We start from the raw sequence: 12942 nt of genomic DNA, 5'->3' as shown, positions 1-12942 counted from the left end.
GCCGTTACCACCATGGGCACTAGGAATATAGCAGTGACCAAAAAAAGCTTTCTATGTGCCAGTAATGCTGATGAAGATGAATGCAAATTCTCATCTTCTAATGTGCTAATTCAATCCCTGGTGGGCATTCTGTATAGTAGTAAAAAGCATAGGCCATGAAGAGAGATGAACTTGGGTTTTGAACTCTAATTCTACCACTTACTGGCTCTGACGTTAATTAAGTTACTTAAACTTTAGCATCTGTTTCATCATGAATTAAAGGAGAAAAATGTTCCTATTTCAGGGTTTTAGTTAAATTTCCAGTTAAATTTGTTGCCATAAAAGCGTTTTTACTCCTTTCCATCTTTTGAACTATAACAATGACTAGAGCAATGAAGAGATTGAGAGAGGAGAGAGAGAGAGATGCAATTTCTAGTGAAATAGGACAATTACTTTAAAGCATCATCAAGTATTTTGAAAAAAGTAGTTGCCAAATATGATTTTCATACTAAATGAGAGACGATGACAAGAATTGACACAGACATCTTCTGAATTTTGGAAGGGTTATATGTCATACATCAGAACTGAGATTTTCAGCCCTCATAGTCATATCTGCTGATCTCAGACACAGGATAAGTGAGTAATATCAAAGACGAGAGCAAGTTCAACTGCCAGAGAGGTTGGAGTTGGGGGTGTGTGGAGCTGAAGAAAGATTGTCATAAGACCCCTTCCTCATTATCTGGAACACAGCTTCTCAGCTGAGGGAATTAACCTTGGCCTAAGGCAGGGTGCAGTAGTAAGGAGGAGCTGTGGGCAGCCTTGGCACTGATTATGGGAAAAGGCTAAGCAGAGACAGACACCATGACAGATGTTACAGAAAGTGTGTGTCCAAAGAGACTCTACCCAAAGCAGAGAATGGTGAAAATGGAGGCAATCTGTGCCTCAGGGTAGAGGACAGGGAAGATTGAATGAGAGAGTATCTAGAGTTAAAAACAAACCAAAAACTGTAGTTGAAGTTTTGGCTGAAAGAACTCACATTCACAGTCCTCACTATAGGACTTAACACCTCTAAGACATCATTGGCATCAAGGAATTAGAGTTATTTTGTCTTTTATTTTAATTAGCATTTAACACATATACATAAAGTTGCATAAAACATACATGTGCAGTTGAACAAAAGCAAACATCCATGTAAGTAACCAGAGACCCCTTTTAGGGTACACATAGAAAATCGTAAGCACCCAGAATCTCCTACTGTGATCCTTGTTGGTCGTTCATCCTTCTTTTCTGTCAGAAGTTACACATGTTAATTTTTATAAGAAACAATTTCTTCCTTTTTCATAGTTTTGCCTCTTCTCTATGTTCCCCCTAATCAATGTGGTTTAATTTTGCTTATTTTTAACACATTATACAAATTGATAATACCATATTACTTCAGAATGTCAACATTATGTTGTGGAGATTCATTTATGCTATTGCATATACTGGTAATTTATTTATTTTTGTGCTTGTATATAATAGCTTGTTATGAATATATATCACAATTTACTTAATCTTTATACTCTAAATGCCTGGGTTCTGCTTATATTTCTACTAATTTTTCTTGCAACAGGAAGAAACATTTAAAATTTGTAAGATACTTTTTTCCTAATGTCATTGCATGATTATCTTGAGATAAAAGACAGAATATAAAACATTTTTTTAAAATACACATTTCTCTATTTAGAAAAGTTTTCCTATTTTTCTTATGCAGCTAGAATAAAATCCATAGGAACTTCGAGAAAGAGATTCTCTCCTTATCATTAGAAATAGTAAAATTGTTTTTATGTATACAATGTGTATATTAGAGTTAAATAGATACAATACATTGTATATGTATATATGTCCATAGACATATACAATGTGTATAATAAACAGAAGTGGCTGGGCGTAGTGGCTCACGCCTGTAATCCCAGCACTTTGGGAGGCTGAGGTGGGTGGATCACGAGGTCAGGAGATGGAGACTATCCTGGCTAACATGGTGAAACCCCGTCTCTACTAAAAAATTACAAAAAAATTAGCCGGGCGTGGTGGTGAACACCTGTAGTCGTAGCTACTCAGGAGGCTGAGGCAGGAGAATGGCATGAATCCTGGAGGTGGAGTGAGCCGAGATCGCGCCACTGCGCTCCAGCCTGGGTGACAGAGCAAGACTCTGTCTCAAAAAAAAAAAAAAAAAAATAGAGTTAAACAGAATCATAATGAAAATCTCATATAGGTTTCAGCTATTAGCAAGTCAGGATGGTGTAAATGATAATGTAGTTTAGTCCACCTTCTTCAGATTGTAAGGTTGTAGGTCACTAAAGCTAACATGAGAAAATAGAACTTAATTGCTAAGAGTATAATAAGGGTATGTTATACTTTTAACTTATGAATAAAGTTAGACAAATAGTTAAATAAACTTGCTCTTTGGAAAGTGGAATAGAGAAGTAAGGCAAATGTTTCACTGTCTCTTGGAGACTAGTTTCTCTCATGCTTTTCCCTCTTTCTGCATTTCTCTGTAAATGTGTTTCTTTGTTTATCTTGCACAACTTCCCCTGGAACCTCATCTTAAATATGACCCGGTGTTCCTGAATAACAATGCTTATATTCATCATCTGGAAGAGGAGGTGCCTCTTGGTTCAGATCATTGAGAATGAAAAAGTTGTTAGCATAGATCATCTTTCAGGGTTTTTATTTGCGAGAAAAAAAGGTCTCTTATAACAAGTTGCAGCAGGGTAGCATTTAGTGAAAGAGATTAGGTAGCTCTGAAATTCTTCTTGTTAGAGAACCAAGCTTGAATGCTACACAACTAGAAACAGAGCATCCAGCTTAAAAACCTGGCTTTTGCGCAGTTCCTCTGACACCAGGGAGTAGATGCTATAAACTCCGTTAGCTTATTGAGGGGAACTGCATTTCTGCATTATTCATGCTTTCCTCAGGATCCAATCTTTTTGCTTGTAGAAGTTACCTCAGTTTCTGCACTGTTACCTGAGTGTATCTGCTTGATAAAATCTAGATTATGTGTTAAATTCTAGCTGTAGAGAGTCAGAAACATAGCTTTCAATTTGTTTGCAATTAATTAATCTGGTGTTTTAAAAATACTCAATTGGACCAAATTATGTTTAATCCAGCAGATTTTGTTTAACTATTTGTGATTTCTAAAACTAGAGTGCTCTGAACACAATATTAATAAATCATGTTCTTCATCCTCCAAAAACCAACAATATGGTCAGAGATGATGTTGGATGATTGCCTTATTTTATGAATATTTTAAAATTCCATTCACAATCTGAAAGATTCTATTATTCTAGTGTCTATATACCATATGGTAATTAATTCTATCCTCAGTGTTGACCTGGTAAAAAGGAAGGAATCTTCTATAGGTAATATTTGACTTGGGTTTTGGAGTGAAAGTAGGCATTCAACAGGAAATAAATGGCAGACAGATAGTTCCAGCTTGAACAAAGGCATGAACGTATAACATTGTATGACATAGGTGGTCTTTAATCAAGGATTCAATTAAAGAAGCAGACCAGGTGTGTGTGTGTGTGTGTATATACATGCATGTTTTTGTGCATATATACATGTACATATGTGTGGTGCGTGTGTATATTTGTGTGTATGTATGTGTTTTATGCATACAGACTGCTATAGGTTGAATTGTTTGTACACAAAACCATTGGTTGAGGTCCTGATACCTAGTACTCAGAATGTGAATGTACTTGGAAATAAGGTAGTCGCAAATGTAATTCATGAAGATGAGATCATACTGGAGTAGGGTGGGTCCCTAATATGATATGACTGATGTTCTTATAAAAAGGGAACATTTGCATACAGAGGCATGCACACAGGGAGAATACCATGTAAACGTGAAAGCAGAGGTGACAGAGGGATAAAACCTCTACAAACCGAGGAATGCTGAAGATTGCCTGCAGAGCACCAGAAGCCAGGAGAGAGACATGGAATAGCATCTCCCTTAGAGTCAACAGAATAAATCAACCTTGATTTCAGATCCCTTAATTTCAAACTTACAGCCACCAGAACCATAAACGATACATTTCTCTCTCTCTCTCTCTCTTTCTCTCTCACACACACACACACACACACACACACAGACACACACACGATTAGTTATAGGGATCTGACTTCATGCATTTTTAAGAGCTGGTTAAACAGTCTCTGTAAGACTGTTTGGCTACTGAACTATCCTCATGTCTCGTGATGGAGATTTAGATTGAAAGTCCATAGGGCCAGTAGCCAGGAAGGTAAGATGGATGTAAAGTGAGAGAGAGCAAGAAAAAGCTGGAATCCACAAGCACAAACTGGAACCCATGATCGCTCCCACTGCTTCTGATCTTTCATGATGGAATTAAATGGGAGGCTTTGTCGTGGAGTTAGCACACATCTGGTCCAGGTGTTGGAGGAGCTGAAGGAAGATCTAAAGGAAGGTCGAGCAGTTACAGGCCCAGTCGCTGCCTCATTACAACACGATGAGTCAGCAGATACGTGACAATGCTTGTGAACAGTGAAATGGCTGAGGCTTCTTCATTTTAACCCTCCAAAATCTCCACAAGAATTTTCTGGAGCACTATCCTAACCAAAAACATACAGAGAAAAGAATTTGGGGGAATGTAATTTAGCTGAGCCAAGTTAATACATTGCAAAGCCACTACACATGGAAGACAGCAAGGAGTGTTGGATATTTTTGGAAGGAGATGGGAAGTAACCAAATTTGACCACATAGAATATTGTCTGTATTAATAGTCTATAAAATAATTGTTGAAATCTCAGCTAATTTTCACTCGCTTTCTTATACTACTATATATAAATATATATTTCTATTCATTTAGTAATGGCTTGATCAAATCCATGCAACTTGCCTTGCTTTTTATAACTTGCCTCAAGAAAGAACCTTCTTTTCCCAATGCTGTTTGGAGTCAAATTGAGAAATAGAAAGTGTTCCTATTTCACTGCATTTTCTACTCTATCCTTCTGCTCCTCCTCCTACCCCCTAGCCATCACTTATATGACTATATTTAATCTTGCCCAACACCTTACTTTCTCTTTTACTAGGTGGAAGAATTAGATAATTAGTTGCATTAATTTTACAATAAATTATTTTTTAGCTAATGGTATATTAATTAGCTCACCCCAGTCTAAAATGTAAATTTTTTTTTTTTTTGTAAACAATATTATTCATCATTTGGGCTAGCACCTAGGTTTTACAGTCAAAGATCATTTGCAAATCCTAAATACTAACTAGCTTGCTCTTTAGAAACTGTTGCCTACCTCATTTCATTGGTCATTTTGACTGTTCAGTAATCTATCTCTTATGTTAAACATTCAGGTGACAAAAGTAAGTTAGAATTATTTAACTTCTTTTTTTTTTTTTTTTTTTTATGAGACGGAGTCTCGCTTTGTCACCCAGGCTGGAGTGCAATGGCGCAATCTCGGCTCACTGCAAGCTCCGCCTCCCGGGTTCACGCCATTCTCCTGCCTCAGCCTCTCCGAGTAGCTGGGACTACAGGCGCCCGCCACCACGCCCGGCTAATTTTTTGTATTTTTAGTAGAGATGGGGTTTCACCGTGGTCTCGATCTCCTGACCTCGTGATCCTCCCGCCTTGGCCTCCCAAAGTGCTGGGATTACAAGCGTGAGCCACCGCGCCCGGCCTATTTAACTTCTTCAAGTGTTTACTAATCTCCAAATTAGTCTCGTTAATTTCATTTCAATAGCTTTTTAAATAAAATTTTCTTTTATAAAAATAAAAGCTGGACTTTGGAGACTCAGAATGGGGAGGGTAGAAGGAGGATGTGGGATAAAAACTACTTATTGGTACAATGTACACTAATTGGGTTACAGGTGCACTAAAATCTCAGAATTCGCCACTATAAAATTCATCATGTCACCAAAAACCACTTGTACCCCAAAAGCTATTGAAATAAAAAATATAACAAAAAATATAAAACAAAAGCCTTTTTATGATATTTATTTTCTTGACTCTTGCATATGAATACACACTGTATATTTTGTAACCACCTTTGATTCAAGGAGCAGAGACAGCATTTCACAACCAGAAAACAATGCTTTGTGTCGGTGTACATACACACACATAAACATTTTAAATAGTTATTTCTGCAAGTGCAATAGACTGTAGTAACAGTGAATCAACATTGTCTCTTCAATTACATTTTACTGTTAATTTTTTCTTATAAAATATCTTGTTTAGTCACACTAAAAATGGATGTGATTAAATTACAATAGAATCCAGAATATATCATTTTTGTATCTGAAACATAGAATTATAAGAAATTCAAGTTCTTCAGAGGAGTAGCAAATATTGAAGAACTGTGAACAAGATGACAGTATAAATTGTGACTGCTATGGAAAATGGGATATATACTGCCTAGAATATTGGAAGTGACAGCAGCTGCCATTCTGTTAAGTCTTATAGAGTCATCACCAGATATATTTAACATCTTTTCTCCAATTTTGTCACATTTCAAAGTTATTTCAATCTATTGAGTTAAATATAAAATTATTTTTATAATATATTTTAATTTGTATTGTTTTATATCTTTTTTCCAGTGTTCTTAATGATATTTATTTCCAAACAGAAGTATTAGCTTGCATTTGAGCAATTCACTGTAGAAACCAGGATTTTCCCATTTGTAACTAGAAAAAAAAGTATGCTCACCCTGTTACTTATTAGCCCTGTGATCATCTTAGTCTTTTTCAGCCTGTTTTTGTGACCTGTGAAATGAGTATAATGTTTGCCTTTCAGGTTGGTTAGTGATAATATGTGCAAAATATTTTGGAGAGCCTAATTGTTAGTAGGCATTCCAAATATTTGCTTCTGATAATATTAGATGACAGACTAATCTGTTATTAAATTATGATATAATATATGTAATTTTCTGATATAATTAGCATTATTTATACTTATTCTATAATTATGCAAAGTAAGACATGTTTTGTAGGATGCAACATCATATTTATTTTATTCTTAACTCATTTTAGGTTCAGGGGTACATGTACAGGTTTGTTATATAGGGAAATTGTGTTTCATCAGAGTTTTTGTACAGATTGTTTCATAATCCAGGTAATAAGCATAGTAACTAATACAAAGTTTTTTGAAACCCTCCTCCTGCCCTCCATCCTCCAGTAGGTCTCAGTGTCTGTTTCTTCCTTTCTTTGTGTCCATGTGTACTCGATGTTTAGCTCCCACTTAAAAGTGAGAACATGCGGTAGTTGGCTTTCTGTTCTTGTATGTGTTCACTGAGGATAATGTCCTCTAGTTCCATCAGTGTTGCTGCAAAGGACATAATCTTGTTCATTTTTATGGCTGTGTAATATTCTGTAGTGTATATATACTACATTTTCTTTATTCAGTTTACTGTTGATGGGCATTTAGGTTGATTCTATGTCTTTGCTGTTATAAAAATAGTGCTGCTAACATTTTGAAAGTACCCTTGATGTTAAATCTTTCTTCTCTTGTCCTGCCACTTATGGCACCATGGCAAATGTTCTTAAAGCTATATGGTCCTTATTTTTTGTAACTCTAAAATGCTTCTCTTATATGTTAATGCATTGCTTAGTGAAGGTGACATAATTGTGTCCATCTTAATACACTGATTAGTTTATTAGAATCCTGACAGAGAATATCATATGATCATAGAATTTAAATTTCATCTTTTGTTGAAAGTAGAAATTATTTTTAAGGCATTCCTGAGGCATAACATTATCTACTTAGTTACATCTGGAAAGAAAGAGGCACTCAATCTAATTTACCCGTCCTATTGTCTAAACAGTTGTAGCTATTAGAAAAACAATTCTTATGTTGACTAGAAATTCAACAATAACTGCTATTCATTAGTCTTACTTCTGCTCATTGCCACAGCATAAATCAGTTTACATCTTCCTCCATATTACAGATGTTAATAGAATATTCTGTGCCTTAACGTCAAGTTTAAAGTCTTTTGCATGCTGTATATTTTTCTCTAATTTACTCAACAATTACTTATTTGCATACCATATTTCAGCCATAGCAAGTAGCAAGCTGTTTCTTGCCTCCATGTTTATTCTTTCCAAGGGAAATGAGAAAGCACTTTAAACTTGTATTGTCTCAACTGTGTTTGAAATGACAACTTCATGCTATTCACTGAGAAGCTCTGTAATAACATCATTTCTCCCTCGGTAAAATCCTATTTATAATGAATGATCCAGACTGCCTATTCTATGGCACTTAAAAACAGTAAGTCAATTAGTTTGCATTAAGAACATTCTGGAGGAAGAAAGCAATATAGTCATATTTGAACATGGAGAGGGTTGGGAAATGTTTAGAGCAAATTTGGGACCTGATAACCTTAGTCACAGCTAAGAAACAGCAAAATGGAGAATTATATGTTAATTGCTTTGGAGGAGGCAGAAAAACTCAGAATTTAGCAACTTACTATGTAGCAGCTAATTATACTTGATTATTTTTGAAAGATAAGGGATTGAATTCGATATTTATCAGGTACACACATTCCTCTCATCTTGTTTCAGCTAAATTACTCCTTTATTCCTAAATTTTTGGCATTTTCCATTTTAGGAGTGTTTGGCAAGATGAAGGTGTCACTTAGGAACTTCGACAAATTCCATCAGATAAAGACCATCAGGAACATACCTGTAGTGAAACAAAGTTTTATTAACTTGCTGTATCAAGGGAGAGTACACATGATGAGGCACTATGGACTGGATATCCTAGTAAGAAGAGAGAGGCTTTTTTTTTTTTTAACAGAATTTAAGCTTACACTGAACTGCTGTAAAGAATGATTCCAGGAATGCAAAGATTGGTTCTGCCTTAAATATCAGATGAGAATAAATTATGGAAAAGTTACTGATAAGAAAATTGCCAAAAGCTAAAGGGTTGTGTGACTTTGCTTGTCAATGCTTTAGTTTCTGGTAAGAATATCATAGTCTGATGACTATCATGGCTGAGAGGAAGACTCAATGTGTTACCTTCTTGGAAACTAGATTTGTAAACATGTCTGGAAAGCCCTTGTCTGAAGCTGTGCCCCTGAATGGAAACCCAAGGCTGCTTCTCAGTGTCCAGATGACTCACATGGCTGAGATTCTTCAAACAAGGAGGGCATTTCCAGTCTTTCTGATATTATTTCAAATAGTGAAGTTTCTGATAGTCTATAATTTTAGAAAATAAGTTGTTTTAGCGCCTTGTCCTTGATATTGCTAAACAAAAGACATTTTAAAAACTGTTACAATTTTTCGTGACCATAATATAACCATTTAAATACACTACAATTTACACCATCATTCATATTTACACTATCACACTATTTTTTACATATTGGGCAATTAATTACATATTGAGTAATTGTTCTAATACAATTCTATTTAGTGTAAGAAAAATAAAACTACATAGTCAAAGTGAAGAAAAAGTGTTAAATTTTCATTCTCAGAAGACAGTTTGAACAACCTTCAGGAGATAGATTGCTTTGAAAGAGTGTGTAGTATTTTGCTTAATTGATTAATGACTTTTGAAATTTTAGCTTCAGGGACTTTTGAAGATTAATTTAAAATATAATACTGCTATTGATTAAAATAATAATTGGCCTGTTATTTAAGGGTTGTCTTTCTCCTTCAAATGAACTTGTGCTATTTCTGAAAAAAGTGCCAGATCATCAACATATGAAGTAGTCAGAAGTATAACTTGATTATATTAAAATGTATCATTTTAGCATCATTAATCTTTACTTTTCAAGCAAAAGGCAATAACTAAGGGGTGAAATTGTTATAACCAAATAAAAGTTAAAGGATGCTCAGTCCGAGGGTATAGAATATCTTTCCTACCACACTTCCATGCAAACATTAATTTTTTGGGGTAAATGCAATGTCAGCATCCATAGACTCTGAATAAGAGCAGTTTCTTTTGCTTAATGAGGTGATGTAACCTGTTAATATTTCAGGTCACTACCTTGAGAGCTTTCAGTACTTAAGCAATTTAGACTCACAGAAAATGAGCAGAGAGAGAACAAATAGATCAATACATGATTGCTAAGGTGATGACAAATTTGTAGCACTTCACTTTCAACATAAGAGATCCCAAGAAAAGACAAAATGTACTGCTAAAATGGGAAAAATAACCAGTTTTTGCCAGGCAGCAGTTATTTCTGTGACACAACATAACCAAAAAATATGCAATAAAATTGGTTTGTTATAAAAGAACACGTAACCTTAAAGAGATACACACAGGAAATGTGTGATAAAATAGTCTACTATATATTGGAATTTAACAAAAGGCAGACTCATCCTGTAGGTATCCAATGAGGTATAGTTATGGAGTCCTTATCCTAAGGTGATTTCATCAATAAGGCAATGAACTAGCAAGCACCTAGAGGCTAATGATGCTGTGATGTATCAGTGTCTTTTAAACTCCATTAGCCAAGGGCAAAAAGAATAGAGATGACAAATACTTCATTAACGAAAATACAATTATGAAATAAACTTATATGAAAATATTAAAGTTTCAGATGTGATGATATTGAAGGATTTACGTTTTGCGGGGTACTACTGTCAATTATGCTACCATCAAAGAGATAATGACTATGAAATAATTTTGTTAATTAAAAATCCCTACACAAATCAGTTGATATTTGACAAAATAACAATGTACACTATAGATTCTAAATGAGGAGATTTAAAAACTTTGATATGAATTCCTGTAATGTCAACCAAAAGCTAAGGGAAGCTACATGCCTACAGGAAGCAAGTATTATTTCTTGGTCTAGCATTGCCTATGACAGCTAGTTTAACTCTGCCTAATTCTGGACATCAGCTTTAGCAAATTTATTTGTCAAAGCTAACTAGTTCTGTAGTGTTTCACTAGTCTCCATTAGTAATAAAATGATTTGTTTGATATCTCATTTGTTCAGACTAAGAATCTTTTTTCAAAATTACAGTACTCCTTATTTCACAGAAACTTTGCGAAGTTAGTGTGCCCAATATCAGAAAAAGTTTTCTGCTTTGATAGGCTCCCTCACACCCCTTCTCTTCTAACCCTTCTAATATACAGATGCTTCTCAATTTATGATGGGGTTACATCTGGATAAACTTATTGCACTTTGAAAATATTGTAAGTCAAAAATGTATTTTTAACTTAGAATATTTTCAACTTATAATGAGTTTATCTGGACATAATCTCATTATAAGAAAATACAATTATAAAGTGGAAAATTTCTTAAGTTGAACCATTGTGAGTTGAGGACTGCCTATAACAGTCTTGGGAGAGTGAACTTTGAGGTCTAGTTTACTTTGGAACAGAACTGCAGGGCATATACTTTTGCCTATATACCCTGTTTTGGTCTATTGATGTCACTCTTGCCTCTAACCCATCAAGATGGCAAAATCATCAATCTTCTCTGGACATAGTCTTGATCAATTATATTGTAGAAATGCCTCTGAGTGGCATCCATCTACTTTCCATGGCATATTTTAAAATTTCATATTTTTATTCCTTTTCACTTTTAGACTTGCATCCCAATTTATAGCTTGCTTAAATTAGCTCCATTGAAACATTTTTAGCATTCACTTTCACAATGTTTATCAACATTACCATCTAGGGAGTCACTCTGTTTTGAATTCAAACAACACTCTGAAAATAAAATGTGTTAACTAGTTGGAACTACATCTTAACAAAATAATTTAAAATGAATAATATGATCTGTATCTATCCATATCAATTAATATTTAAGGCTTTTAGATTCAGATAAAGACTATTTAATGCCTATATTCAGGCTCAGTTTCACTTTCAGATGCTATGATCAATTTTGACCTGAATCAGTAAGAATTTCAACATTATCAGCTCTTGTTAGTGCTATGGTAGTGATAATGACTGGTCATTTTATTTGTGGTAATCATTTGAAAAATGTATGGAATCAACTTTGGAATTTCTGTATCACTTTATGGGCTTTGCATGTTAAAAAGGAATGTAGAAACTGATGCAATATTGGCCAATATATGCAATTCTGATGGTAGAGATGATAAATAGTCTTCCCGGTTCTGTATTTCCACTTATATCCTCTAAAATTATCCCTGAAAAATAGCTATTCAGTCAGTACATCAAAGTCTTTGTGCATCTAGAAGTGGGCATACGACTAGTGGTTTTATTTATTTATTTTATTTTTTTAATGAAATATGAGCCAAAGTGATGTGTGTCATTTCCAGGCCAAGGTTTTTAAAAAGCTGGTGTTCATTCCCCATACTTTTCCTTTCAACAGCTAGCATTAAATTAGATGTGGTCTAAAATAGAAGAAGCCTCATATCTGAATCACCACATGAAAAGGAGTGATCTGTGCACACGGAACAATGCTTTGAACTCTGCCTTAAGCCAGAAATACTTTTGTTTTATTTCAGGTATTAGAGACTATATGTTATAGTACCTAGTATTACCCAAACTAACAACTCTCTTGGTACATATTGTGACAATACATTAGGAACAATTGAAAATAAGTTTTTTATTCTTATTCAAGCAAAGCGAGTCTCAAATTGTGAATAAATGTTTTTGATGTGAGGGAAGGTTTTAAAAGGATATTCTAGTGTGAAGCAGCACTTTCTTGAGCTAGTCAGAGAGGGAGAAACAATTGGAGTTTTTGAAATGGGTATTTGAACTCTTAATGAACTGATGTTTTTCCAAAAGTATATTTTATCAAATATGATTGGAAAACAACGCATTATGTATCCAACCTCTAGAGTTACATGTACATTATCACATTAAACGTGTTTTTTGTTTTTTGTTTTTTGTTTTTTGTTTTGAGACGGAGTCTCACTCTGTTGCCCAGACTGGAGTGCAGTGGTGTGATCTTGGCTCACTGCAACCTCCGTCTCCCAGGTTCAAGCGATTCTCTTGCCTCAGCCTCCCGAATAGCTGGAACTACAGGCATGTGCCA

The sequence above is a fragment of the Hylobates moloch genome, unplaced genomic scaffold, assembly GCF_009828535.3.
Source record: "Hylobates moloch isolate HMO894 unplaced genomic scaffold, HMol_V3 SCAFFOLD_18, whole genome shotgun sequence".
NCBI classification, from domain to species: domain Eukaryota; kingdom Metazoa; phylum Chordata; class Mammalia; order Primates; family Hylobatidae; genus Hylobates; species Hylobates moloch.
Note: the sequence above shows the minus strand (reverse complement) of the source record.